Source organism: Eptatretus burgeri, chromosome 12 (assembly GCF_056783735.1).
Source record: "Eptatretus burgeri isolate ZD-2024b chromosome 12, Ebu_testis_v1, whole genome shotgun sequence".
In the NCBI taxonomy this organism is placed as follows: Eukaryota; Metazoa; Chordata; class Myxini; order Myxiniformes; family Myxinidae; genus Eptatretus; species Eptatretus burgeri.
In genome coordinates this window covers 47,367,232-47,381,968 of record NC_140972.1, presented here as the reverse complement: position 1 = coordinate 47,381,968, position 14,737 = coordinate 47,367,232, and the positions used below count along the sequence as shown (strand labels likewise).

At 44.9% G+C, this 14,737-nt stretch overlaps 1 protein-coding gene across 3 annotated transcripts in view; it reads left to right on the top strand.

Annotated features, from left to right (window-relative positions):
* The window catches only part of CHAF1B (chromatin assembly factor 1 subunit B), a 74,995-nt gene that overhangs the window by 40,281 nt on the left and 19,977 nt on the right, over positions 1 to 14,737 (top strand). The gene's annotated exons all lie outside the window — the stretch shown is intronic.

Here is a 14,737-nt window from a genome sequence, read left to right as displayed (position 1 = left end):
AGGAGAGGCCGGTAACGCGACCGAGGTCGCGGTGGAGACGCTCGTCGCGGGACCCGAGCCAGCGAGATATCCTCCTTCCCCCGAGCATCAACAACCCCCTCCTGTTTCCCCCCGCGCTGAGATAGTGCGAGAAGGGGGCCCCGTTCCCACCCCATACCAGGCAGTGCCAGCGAGGCCCGCGGAGTCGGGGCGCCACCGCCATTTTGCGGCTCATCACCAGACGGGTAGGCTCGACGCGGTCTCGGCCCCAGGCCCGTCTGCCCCCCTCATAGTGGAGGGTGGTCCCTTTTTCTTTTGCTTTGAGTATATGTGTTGTCGGCGCCGTCTGTGAAGTAAAACTGTATAAGTGTTGCGTGTGCTCGGTAGTCGGTGGTAGATCTGCATTGTGTTTTGCTTTTACATTTGCTTTTTGTGCATTATTGTGTGTTTCTTCTTCTTTTACATTTGCTTTTGGTGTATAATTGTATATGTGTGCTATCCGTGTGCCATCGCGAAATAAATGTGCTCTATGTTGAACTGTTTCTCCCGTTTCGCTTCGTCTTTTCTCTAATTGAATCTCCATCTTACTTCACGTAAAGGGTTGGTCGTGGGCTAAAACGCCCGATAATTAATCGAACCGTCCAGGTTGACGATAACACCGCTCGGTTATCCCGATAGTACGGAACGGGTCGCTTAAAGTGGCCCGTGTCCGAAGTCGACCTGCGGCGAGGTGCGATCGCCCGGTCTACCCTCCGTGTGGGTACTTAGGTCGGTCGAATTTGGCGAGCAACCCTATCCCACGTGGGGGGCCGATTGGCACGATCGTGGTGAGGCCGAAAGGCCCACCCGTGACTAGTTCCCGGCGTTAGTTCGAGAGGGTCACGACGGGATTGTCCGTCCGGTGGGCGACGTGCCGCGATTCGAGTTACGTGGCCGTCCGCACGCCGGCGGGCGCGAATCCGCAACAATATTTTGTCAACTATTGTTGACTGCCTAAAGACGGAATAAATAAGCACCGGCTATATCAGGAAAAAAAAACATGTTTCCTATTGCATGGCCAAAAAAAATTGGGTAGGTTGGAAGGGAATTTTTTTTTTTTTGCCATGAATACATTCATATAACTCGATTTAAAATGTTTATTTTCCTTGGTGGTAGTGGTGGTGGTAGTGGTGGTGATGGGGGGTGGTGGTGGTAGTACACTCGACTTACTAAAATGCACTTTATTCTGTCTTAAATTTCTCGACATATTTTACAGTGCACACATGCTGAAAATATGCATTGTTTATTAAAAAAAAAAAAAAAAAAAAAAATATATATATATATATATATATATATATATATATATATACACATATATATATATACACGATACCCGTGCACATGCACGGGATAGCAGTACAATATAGCTGGTTGCAGACGACAGGCCGTACACGGGGAATGACAAAAATACGCATTGTGCAAAATGCAAGTGGTACTATGGAACGCCAAGACTTCCCAAACATTGTCGGCATGTCCGCTAAGTGCCACAGCAATTTCATAGGGATCGTGTGACGGCGAGCCGAGTTTTTAGTGTGCAAGCTTGATGTGATATATATATATATATATATATATATATATATATATATATATATATATACATTGTTGCGAATTCGTGCCCGCCGGCGTGCGGACGGCCACGTGACTCGAATCGCGGCACATCGCCCACCGGACGGACAATTCAGTCGTGACCCTCTCGGACCAATGCCGGGAGCTAGTCACGGGTGGGGGTTTAACCTCACCACGATCGTGCCAATTGCCCACCTGCGCAGGATAGAGTTGCTCGCCAAATTCGATCTACCTAAGTACCTGCGCGAATGGTCGACTGGGCGATCGCACCACGCCACAGGCCAACTCCGGACACGAACCGCTTAAGCGGTCCGTTCCGTGCTAAAGTGATAACCGAGCGGTGTTATCGTTGGCCTCGACGGTTCCGATTAATTATCGGGCGTATTAAACCCACTACGAACCCTTTACGTGAAGCAGGATGGAGGGTCAATTAAAAGGAAGGAGACGAAGCTAAACGGGAAAACAGTTCAACACAATGCACATTTATTCCGCGGCACACGGAAAGCACGTATATACAGCCACAATAATCAAAATGCACATATAAAGCGAAAGTAAGAGTTAAACCGAATACGCGTACACACGGCAACACTTATACAGTTCTACTTTACAGACGGCGCCAACACACATTTACTCAAAAGCAAAGGAAAGAAGCCACCCTCATAGACAAGGGGGGAGACGGGGCCCATGGGCCTTTATGGCGTGGGACTTGGCAGACCGAACGAGTCCCACGAGACCGTTGCAGGTTACCTGCATCCTCGCTGTGCGATGGTGGGCGAGCTCTCTCCGGCGCTCCTTGTACGAACGCGCACGTCCGCGCGACAGCTGGCAGAGCGGCGCCTCCAGTCCGCGACCCTCCGTGACGTCCGGACTCTCCAACGAGCGGGTCGCTCTACGGACCGCTTCTCCAAGACCCAGATGGGCAGAAGACCATGAACCGCCAACTGACACTGACACTCTCACAGACCGCCCTGACCTGACCTCCTCTAGCGGCCTGACTTCTGTGCGCCCTTTTATTTCCCCGGCACCCCGCCCCTCCTTTCGCGGCACGCGGGGGGGTGGGGGCGGAATATTCCACCAGAGAAATCGGGGCGGGAGTTGAGTTCCAACCGTCATTCTTGTTTACCAGGGAAATCGGGGTGGGAGTTGTTGTTGTTCCCCTTTTGTGTTCGTGGAGATGTTGATGGTTGCTGGCGGAGTGGTGAGGAGGGTGTGGTTGTTGAGAGGCAGGTGTGGTTGTGGTTGTTGTGACAAGGTGTTCTGGTTGGTGGTTGTGTGATGGCGGTTGAGACGTGGTTGGTTCAAAATAAAGATAGAACAGAAAAACGCCTAATTCAAAGCGTCGCAGCCCGAATGAATCACATAAATTCCGTCGAGACACGGATTTGGGGCTAACTACACATGTACTTAGAGATATCTCACCTACGGGCCCTTCATGGTGTAATGCGAATTTCCACAGCCGTAACAATATATATATATATATATATATATATATATATATATATATATATATATATATATATATATGTAGTTTAACAGCAAGTCTATTGCACCACCATCACCACTCTCACCATTATCACCACCATCACCACCACAATAGGTGAAACTTACCGTGAAAAGACCGATCCACAAAGCAGTCCTAGTGCGCGTTTGACTCTCACTGACGTAACACGCGGAATTCAAAATGGCGGCGCCAGAGTCCAAATTGTCAACAAAAATCGTAGGGTCGCATATAAAAGCAATGGGTCGGTAGAAAACCGGAAACAAACTCCTTTTTTTATTTGGCCTCATCTCAGTCATGACCGATGGGGCACCGAATATGAAAGGGGCACACAAGGGGTTTGTTACTTTGTTGCAAAAAACACTGGATCGTAATTTGCTATCGTTTCACTGCATCATTCATCAAGAAGCACTCTGTGCAAAAACGTTTCCATCAGAGATCACAGAAGTGATGACCCTGGTTATACAAATTGTCAACAAAATAATTGCAAAAGGGTTGATCCACCCGCAGTTCTGTGAACTTCTTCAAGAGATCAACTGTCTATATTCGGATCTTCTTCTGCACAACAAGGTATGGTAGCTTTCCAGGGGAAGAGTACTTGTCTGTTTTGCAGCCTGTCTGAAAGAAGTGAACGTGTTTATGCAGGAAAAGGGCTATGAATATGCAGAACTTACAGATCCTCAGTGGCTACAGAGATTTCACTTCATGGTGAAAATCACCTCACTTGCTTTCAGAAGAGGTGCTATCATTTGAGCGAAAACTAGCATTTTTTGCGAGAGACATGGATATATGTTTGCTGGCTCATTTTCTTTGACGTTGAGACTCCAGGCCGTATTAGGAGACAAACTATGAACTTGACACCGAGAACCTAAAAAATGTGATACTGGAAATGCAAGAAGCCTTCGCAGGGTGATCTCAGGAATTCAGAAAGGAAAAGGCAACTTTATCATTTGTGTTGAAACCCCTTGAAGCAGACGCTTCTGCACTCAACTTTTCAGCATTTCCAGGAGAAGACCGAGCAGAACTTGAACTTGAACTGGCCGATTTGCAAGAAGGATATGTGGAGTTCTAAATTCAGAGGCTTAGTAACCAAACTTGAAAATCTAGAAAGGCACAGATCTACCCTGGCACTTCAATACAGATGGACTGAAATGCATGATCTTAAAAAAGCAAGACCAAATTGTGTTTGAAGTTTGGAATTCTTTACCGGAAACCTACAGTAATATGACGTGCTATGCATTTGGCATTCTGTCCATCTTCAGATCGACTTACCTGTGCGAGCAAGCTTTTTCAAGTATGAATTTCATAAAAAGCACACAATGCCTGATCCAGTAGAACATATCGGGCCCGATAAATTTTTGAATTATTGTGCTATCTATATATACCGTTTTTCGCCCCATCTCTCAATGGTAAAGAATCACTTTAAAGATTGAAAAATTCTGTTTCCTGAATATGGATTTGGATCTTCACCATATCTGAATCAATTCATCCCAACCTGTCCACTAAGTTTCTGTGGAATCCGTCCATAACTTTTTGAGATATAGTGCTACATATCGTTGTAGCCCTATTTCTCAATGGTGAAGAATCACTCAAAAATTCCAGTATCCGGATCCGTATCTTCAGCAAAATCTAATCAGTTTATCCTTTTCACACACCTAAAATGGCAACCAACTTTCATCCAAATCCGTCCACAACTTTTTGAGATATCTTGCACACAAAAAGACAAACAAACAAGCAGTCATAGACTGGTACTGACGAAATCGTCAACTTGACCTCTGACCTTGTCTAATAAAAGCTGTCTCGAGAGAAGGCAGCGACGCAAACCAGAAGTTTCTACGATGATTCTGTACCAAACCATCAAAAATCGAATGTTTTGGATGTTTGACCTCACTATGACCTTGACCTTTGAAGGATTTTGACAAATCTAATTGGCGCAAGCCATCACCCTCCTGAATCACGTGGTATAATTTGACATTGTTAGCTTCTTCCGTTCTTGAGTTATCTGTACCAAACCAACAAAAATCGAATGTTTGACCTCACTGTGACCTGGACCTTTGACCGATTTTGACCAAAATTGAATCAGCGCTAGCCATCACCCTCCTGAATCACGTGGTGCAATTTGACATTGGTATCTTCTTCCGTTCTCGAGTTATCGTGCTTACAAACAAACAAGCAGTCATAGACTGGAACTTACGAAATCGTCAACTTGACCTCTGACCTTGTCGAATAAAAGCATGAATCAGTCAGAAGCCCAAGTGGAGCTTGAATTCTGAATTCATTGTGGTCTACGATTTTACACTGTGCTTTGCAGATAATGAGTCCCAGACAAAAACTAGATTTCTTAGAAAAATTCCATTTTTTTGTTTTTATTTTTAAAAAAGTGATTCAATACCAGCAGGATATGCCAGATAATAGGTGTATTACTTTTCAGAAGAATCTGATAAAAGACTTATTAGTTATTATATATATATATATATATATATATATATATATATATATATATATATATATATATATATATATATATATATATATATATATATATATATAATCAGTTATTCATCGCTGTTCCAGAATTTCGACAACCGAGTTTTAAGCGTCCTAAGCGATCGCAAAACCGAAGACAAAATTAAAACCGAAGTTTAAACGAACTCGTAACGTCGAGCGAAGCAAAAAAATCTCCATTTCTCCACGGAAAACCTTAACATCACTCAACGACGCGTCTGCTCGAGCGCACTGCATCATGGGACGACCCGTGACGCGTCGAGTGAAATATTTTTTATACAATCTTAAAACGTCTCCAAAACATCCGATTTTTACCAGAACTTCGACAACCGAGTTTTAAGCGTCCTAAGCGATCGCAAAAACCGAAGTTAAAACAAACTCGTAACGTCGAGCGAAGCAAAAATACTCCATTTATCCACATGAATTTACGGAATTATGTTTGACCTCACTGTGACCTTGACCTTTGACCAATTTTGACCAAATTCTAATCAGCGCTAGCCACCACCCTCCTGAATCGCGTGGTGTAATTTGACATTGGAAGCTTCTTCCGTTCTCGAGTTATCATTTTTTGGATGTTTGACCTCACTGTGACCTTGACCTTTGACCGATTTTGACCAAAATCGAATCAGCACTAGCCATCAGCCTCCTGAATCACGTGGTGTAATTTGACATTGGTAGCTTCTTCCGTTTGAGTTATCTGTACCAAACCATCAAAAATCAAATATTTGACCTCACCGTGACCTTGACCTTTGACCGATTTTGACCAAAATCTAATCAGCACTAGCCATCACCCTCCTGAATCACATGGTGTAATTTGACATTGGTGGCGTCTTCCGTTCTCGAGTTATCGTGCCTACAAACAAACAAACAAAAACGAAAGGCATCAATATACTTACGAAATCTTTAGATGTCGAAAGTAACAAACAAGCAGTCATAGACTGGTACTTACGAAATCGTCAACTTGAGCTCTGACCTTGTCTTATAAAAGCTGTCTCGAGAGAAGGTAGCGACGCAAACCAGAAGTTTCTGTGATGATTCTGTACCAAACCATCAAAAATCGAATGTTTTGGATGTTTGACCTCACTATGACCTTGACCTTTGAAGGATTTTGACAAATCTAATTGGCGCAAGCCATCACCCTCCTGAATCACGTGGTATAATTTGACATTGTTAGCTTCTTCCGTTCTTGAGTTATCTGTACCAAACCAACAAAAATCGAATGTTTGACCTCACTGTGACCTGGACCTTTGACCGATTTTGACCAAAATTGAATCAGCGCTAGCCATCACCCTCCTGAATCACGTGGTGCAATTTGACATTGGTATCTTCTTCCGTTCTCGAGTTATCGTGCTTACAAACAAACAAGCAGTCATAGACTGGAACTTACGAAATCGTCAACTTGACCTCTGACCTTGTCGAATAAAAGCATGAATCAGTCAGAAGCCCAAGTGGAGCTTGAATTCTGAATTCATTGTGGTCTACGATTTTACACTGTGCTTTGCAGATAATGAGTCCCAGACAAAAACTAGATTTCTTAGAAAAATTCCATTTTTTTGTTTTTATTTTTAAAAAAGTGATTCAATACCAGCAGGATATGCCAGATAATAGGTGTATTACTTTTCAGAAGAATCTGATAAAAGACTTATTAGTTATTATATATATATATATATATATATATATATATATATATATATATATATATATATATATATATATATATATATATATATATATATAATCAGTTATTCATCGCTGTTCCAGAATTTCGACAACCGAGTTTTAAGCGTCCTAAGCGATCGCAAAAACCGAAGACAAAATTAAAACCGAAGTTTAAACGAACTCGTAACGTCGAGCGAAGCAAAAAAATCTCCATTTCTCCACGGAAAACCTTAACATCACTCAACGACGCGTCTGCTCGAGCGCACTGCATCATGGGACGACCCGTGACGCGTCGAGTGAAATATTTTTTATACAATCTTAAAACGTCTCCAAAACATCCGATTTTTACCAGAACTTCGACAACCGAGTTTTAAGCGTCCTAAGCGATCGCAAAAACCGAAGTTAAAACAAACTCGTAACGTCGAGCGAAGCAAAAATACTCCATTTATCCACATGAATTTACGGAATTATGTTTGACCTCACTGTGACCTTGACCTTTGACCAATTTTGACCAAATTCTAATCAGCGCTAGCCACCACCCTCCTGAATCGCGTGGTGTAATTTGACATTGGAAGCTTCTTCCGTTCTTGAGTTATCATTTTTTGGATGTTTGACCTCACTGTGACCTTGACCTTTGACCGATTTTGACCAAAATCGAATCAGCACTAGCCATCAGCCTCCTGAATCACGTGGTGTAATTTGACATTGGTAGCTTCTTCCGTTTGAGTTATCTGTACCAAACCATCAAAAATCAAATATTTGACCTCACCGTGACCTTGACCTTTGACCGATTTTGACCAAAATCTAATCAGCACTAGCCATCACCCTCCTGAATCACATGGTGTAATTTGACATTGGTGGCGTCTTCCGTTCTCGAGTTATCGTGCCTACAAACAAACAAACAAAAACGAAAGGCATCAATATACTTACGAAATCTTTAGATGTCGAAAGTAACAAACAAGCAGTCATAGACTGGTACTTACGAAATCGTCAACTTGAGCTCTGACCTTGTCTTATAAAAGCTGTCTCGAGAGAAGGTAGCGACGCAAACCAGAAGTTTCTGTGATGATTCTGTACCAAACCATCAAAAATCGAATGTTTTGGATGTTTGACCTCACTGTGACCTTGACCTTTGACCGATTTTGACCAAAATCTAATCAGCGCTAGCCATCACCCTCCTGAATCACGTGGTGTAATTTGACATTGGTAGCGTCCTCCGTTCTCGAGTTATCATTTTTTGGATGTTTGACCTCACTGTGACCTTGACCTTTGACCGATTTTGACCAAAATCTAATCAGCACTAGCCATCACCCTCCTGAATCACGTGGTGTAATTTGACATTGGTAGCTTCTTCCGTTCTCGAGTTATCATTTTTTGGATGTTTGACCTCACTGTGACCTTGACCTTTGACCGATTTTGACCAAAATCTAATCAGCACTAGCCATCACCCTCCTGAATCACGTGGTGTAATTTGACATTGGTAGCTTCTTCCGTTCTCGAGTTATCTGTACCAAATCATCAAAAGTCGAATATTTGACCTCACTGTGACCTTGACCTTTGACCGATTTTGACGAAAATCTAATCAGCACCAGCCATCACCCTCCTGAATCACGTGGTGTAATTTGACATTGGTAGCTTCTTCCGTTCTCGAGTTATCTGTACCAAACCATCAAAAGTCGAATGTTTGACCTCACAGTGACCTTGACCTTTGACCGATTTTGACCAAAATCTAATCAGCACTAGCCATCACCCTCCTGAATCACGTGGTGTAATTTGACATTGGTAGCTTCTTCCGTTCTCGAGTTATCGTGCCTACAAACAAACAAATAAACAAACAGAAACGGAAGTCATCAATATACTTTCGAAATCTTTAGATTTCGTAAGTAACAAACAAACAGAAACGGAAGTCATCAATATCCTTATGAAATCTTTAGATTTAGTAAGTAACAAGCAGTCATAGACTGGTATTTACGAAATCGTCAACTTGATTTCTGACCTTGTCTAATAAAAGCTGTCTCTTGAGAAGGTCAGCTCAGGTATGGGAGCATGTGCCAGAACAGCGCGTCGCTGCGTCCACTTTCCGCCGGTACTCCAGGGGCCTCAGTCTGGCCATCCCCATCTCCTTGAGATGATGGTCAACCTGTTGCAACCATGAGGCACATGGTCGGCCCACTGGCCTCCTCCACTCATGAGACTCCCTCGCTGAGAGAATCTGGTGAGCAGGATCAGCGTCAGGAAAACGAGCCACATGTCCATACAGCCGCAACTGACGCTCACGGACTATGCAGGTAACAAATCTCATCCGAGTCTCTCTCAGCAACCGCTCTTTGGACACAAAATCCGACCAGCGATAGCCAAGAATTCTCCAAAGAGACCTGGTACCAAAGGAATTAAGTCTCCGTCTCAGATCCTTGGTCAGAGTCCAAGTCTCGCACCCATAGAGCATGACTGGAAGTACCAAGGACCTGAAGACTCGGACTTTCGTCCTCCCGCACAGGTACCGGCAGCTCCACACCCCATGATCCAGTGAATCCATGACTCCCCAGGCCCGACCCAGACGTCTATTGACCTCTGACTCGCAGCCAGCAGAGACATGAATAACACTGCCAAGGTAAGTGAATCTCTCCACGACCTCAACATCCTCACCACAAACAGACACAGACAGGACAGCAGCATCCAAGATGTCACCGAAAGCCTGGATCTTAGTTTTGACCCAAGAAACCCGTAATCCCAACGGCTCCGACTCTTCATTCAGCACCTCGAGGGCCCCCAAGAGGATGTCTAAAGTCTCCGCAAAGATGACTGCATCATCTGCAAAATCAAGGTCCGAGATCTTGACATTCCCAAACGATGCACCGCAACTTGATCTCTCCGACATCCTCCCTAAAATCCAGTCTATACAAGTGCTGAAAAGTGTGGGGGCAAGTACACATCCCTGACGAACTCCAGTAACAACTGGAAATAAGTCAGAGATGGTACCACCACACTTCACAGCACTCTCAGTACCAGAGTAGAGTTCAGACATCAGATCGATCAGTTTTGGTGGCACCCCACGAAGACCAAGAATCCTCCAGAGGACATCCCGATTCACTGAATCGAACGCTTTACAGAGATCAACATAGGCTGCAAGCAGCCCCTGCCGAAACTCTCGTCTGCGTTCGGTGAGGACACGAAGTGCAAGGATACGGTCAATCGTTGACCTCTTTGGTGTAAAGCCTGACTGCTCTGGACGCTGGTGCTCAAGCAGATGGTGGCGAACCCTATCAAGAATTATCCGAGCAAAGACCTTGCCCGGCACTGAGAGCAGCGTCACCCCTCGGTAGGTGTTGCAGTCTTGGCGATCACCCTTATCGTTCCAGAGAGGGACAACAAGGCCCCTCTTCCAGTCAGTTGGGATGATGCCTGTGTTCCAGGCAGAGCACAAAACTGCATGCAACGACACGAGTGCAGCATTTCCACCAGCCCTGAGAAGTTCGGCATGGATGCCACAGATCCCTGGAGCTTTGCCCCGTTTCAACGGGTTCACCGCAGCCCGTGTTTCCACAAGCGAAGGTGGACCACAGTTTATTCGAGGGTCAGCAACAGGGATTGTAACACCCTTGACGTCCAACTCGACAGCTGGGGGATCAGCCCGGTACAACCGCTCAAAGTAACCGGCCCAGCGGGCCTTCACTTCAGACTCCTCTGTCACGAGCCTACCACTCTCTGCTCGAACTGCAGTGCTCCGAGGGATGGGCTTGGATGAACGTAATGCGCGAATTCCCCTGTAAGCGGGACGAGAATCACCTGTCCACAGGTGATGCTCTACCCCCTCACAGATTCCTCGCACATAGGCCTCCTTGTCCACCCTCAGTGCCCGTACAGTTTTACGCCTCAGCTCCCTTAACAGCTCAGCTCTGCCATTCAGCCTGGCCCTGCGACTCTGGTCAATGGTATTCAGTGTCCCTTGAGAGACAAAATTCTTCTTTGCCCTGCGGTGAGCTCCAAGGCATCCACCGGCAACATCAAGGACGGTGGTCTTGAAGGCGTTCCACAACTCTTCAGGACCCCCCAAAGCACCCAGACCCCCCAAGTGTCCATTCAGCCTGTTCGCAAACTCCTCAGCTACTCTCTCATCCCTGAGCTTGGCAACATCCAGCCTAGGCTGGGATGGTACCATTCTCCAGGACTTAAGTTGCAGCTTTAGAGTTGCTACAACAAGCCTGTGGTCAGTATTAAGGAACTGAGCACTCCGGTAGACCCTGCAGTTCTGGATCATCCTCCAACGACCGTCAATGAGGACATGGTCAATCTCCTTTGCCACACCGCCAGCGTTGGAATACCAAGTCCAGCGATGAGCTTGTGGGCGCTGAAACCATGAACCAGCCACCCTAAGTCCATGACTTCGTGCAAAGTCAAGGAACTTAGTGCTATTCTGGTTCATAGTTCCTGACCCATGGGGACCAACACACACCTCATAACCATCCCTATCAGTTCCAGTCGATGCATTGAAATCCCCCAAGACTAGAAGTGTATCTCGTCTGGGGCACTGATCAACCACAGACTCGAGTGTGGCGTAGAATGCATCCTTCACGGTGAGATCACTCGCCTCAGTCGGAGCATAAACAAAGACCAGGGAAATGACACCCAAGGAGTGACGAATCCTTAATCTCATAATACGCTCTTTGACCAGTGTTACCTCAATTATCATTGGGATCAGCTTATTGGACACAGCTACAGCAACTCCTTGGGTATGGTAACCATCAGAGCAACCAGACCAATAGTAGGTGTAACCACCCACCATTATCTTGCCGCAATCCGGTCTCCGAACCTCAGAGAGAGCTGCAATCCTGATGTCCAAACGCTTGAGCTCAGATGATAACACAGACAGGTGAACATCCTCTCTTAGGGATAGGACATTCCAGGCACCCACCCGAAGGGACCGCCTCAGGTTAACCCAAGGAGACCGCCGTCTGGTGGACGACACCTCAGCACCACTCCGACACACTCTCCCGCAATCTGACCCAGGGATGTTACCCCGTGGTTTCCCTCCTATCATCAAAGATTGGGGGTCCCGAAGGCTTTGCCCCAATCCCGTCATCCGGTGAGCTGCCCTGCGAAGGGAAGCTGCACAGGAGGTACTCCCACTGAGTGGGTTTTCAGATTTTTTTGCGTTTTTGCGTTTTGCGGAATGAAGGGTTTTACAGTGGCCGGAGTGCATATCCTGCCACCAACCTCCTAAAAAGAAGTGACCCAACTGCAGGAGGACGTCCGCAGACACAGTTGGGCACTAGATATGGATGGCTGTTGGCTCACAAGGAGCTCCTCCGCCCTTTGGCAGGTTTTGTTTTTAATCCTGCTGGGTGTCCATATCCAAACACCCTCCTCACCAGAAAACCTGGTGGGGGAGACGGTTTAGTCGCCGACAACCCGACCATGGAACAGGTTAGTACAGGTTTACATGGTACCTGTAGCAGGTCACAGATCGAACCTGACCTGACACTCAATCTTGAGAAGGTAGCGGCGCAAACCAGAAGTTTCTACGATGATTCTGTACCAAACCATCAAAAATCGTAACGTCGACCGAAGCAAAAATCTCCATTTCTCCACGCAATTATTTTATATTGTTTTATCAGTCACAAAACCATAATATTCGGCCATCCACCAACAATCTTTACATAATCCGACGGCTTAGCGAGTCAGACATGCGACGATAACCTTTATTGGGATAAAAAATGACTTTTAAACACCATCTTTATCGAAAACACCGTCAGCGCGCACACGGAAAACTTTTACGTGACTCAACGATGCATCTGCTCAAGCACACTGCATCACATGACGACCCGTGATGCGTCGAGTGAAATATTTTTTATACAATCTTAAAACGTCTCCAAAACATCCGATTTTTACCAGAATTTCGACAACCGAGTTTTAAGCGTCCTAAGCGATCGCAAAAACCGAAGACAAAATTAAAATCAAAGTTAAAACAAACTCGTAACGTCGAGCGAAGCAAAAATCTCCATTTCTCCACGCAATTATTCAATATTATTTTATCAAAGTCACAAAACCTAATATTCGGCCATCCACCAACAATCTTTCCATAATCCGACGGCTCAGCGATTCAGGCATGCGACGATAACCTTTATTGGGATAAAAAAATGACTTTTAAACACCATTTTTATCGAAAACATCATCAGCGCACATGGAAAACCTTAACGTGACTCAATGACGCGTCTGCTTGAGCGCACTGCATCATGGGACGACCCGTGATGCGTCGAGTGAAATATTTTTTATACAATCTTAAAACGTCTCCAAAACATCTGATTTTTACCAGAATTTCGACAACCGAGTTTTAAGCGTCCTAAGCGATCACAAAAACCGAAGACAAAATTAAAATCGAAGTTAAAACGAACTCGTAACGTCGAGCGAAGCAAAAATACTCCATTTCTCCACATTAATTTACGGAATTATGTTTGACCTCACTGTGACCTTGACCTTTGACCGATTTTGACGAAAATCTAATCAGCGCTAGCCATCACCCTCCTGAATCACGTGGTGTAATTTGACATTGGTCGCTTCTTCCGTTCTCGAGTTATCTGTACCAAACCATCAAAAATCGAATATGTGACCTCACTGTGATCTTGACCTTTGACCGATTTTGATCAAAATCTAATCAGCAGTAGCCATCACCCTCCTGAATCACGTGGTGTAATTTGACATTGGTAGCTCCTTCCGTTCGAGTTATCGTGCCAACAAACAAGCAAACACACAAACAAGCAGTCATAGACTGGTACTTACGAAATCGTCAACTTGACCTTTGACCTTGTCTAATAAAAGCTGTCTCTTGAGAAGGTAGGGACGCAAACCAGAAGTTTCTACGATGATTCTGTCCCAAACCATCATAAATCGAATGTTTGACCTCACTGTGACCTTGACCTTTGACCGATTTTGACCAAAATCTAATCAGCGCGAGCCATCACCCTCCTGAATCACTTGGTGTAATTTGATATTGGTAGCTCCTTCCGTTCTCGAGTTATCGTGCCTACAAACACACACACACACACACACACACACACACACACACACACACACACACACACACACACACACACACACACACACACAAACAAACAAACAAACAAACAAACAAACAAACAAACAAACAAACAAACAAACAAACAAACACAAACAAACAAACAAACAAACAAACACAAACAAACAAACACACACAGATGACGGAAGTCATCAATATACTTACGAAATCTAAAGATTTCGTAAGTAATAAACCTTTGTTTGTACCCTGAGATATATGATGTCATTATTGTCGACGTTTGTGCTTTTATCTGATGTGCAATCGCATACCTTTTTATCAAGCTTAGTGTTGGCTTAATGGTTAAGGTGGCTGGCTTAAGAGTTTAATCCCTGCCCTGTCATGCTGTTGAAATAACACCATGTGGGTTGACAGCCTGTCATCTTCAGCCTGTGGTGACTTGTCTAGGACTGTACTCCTGA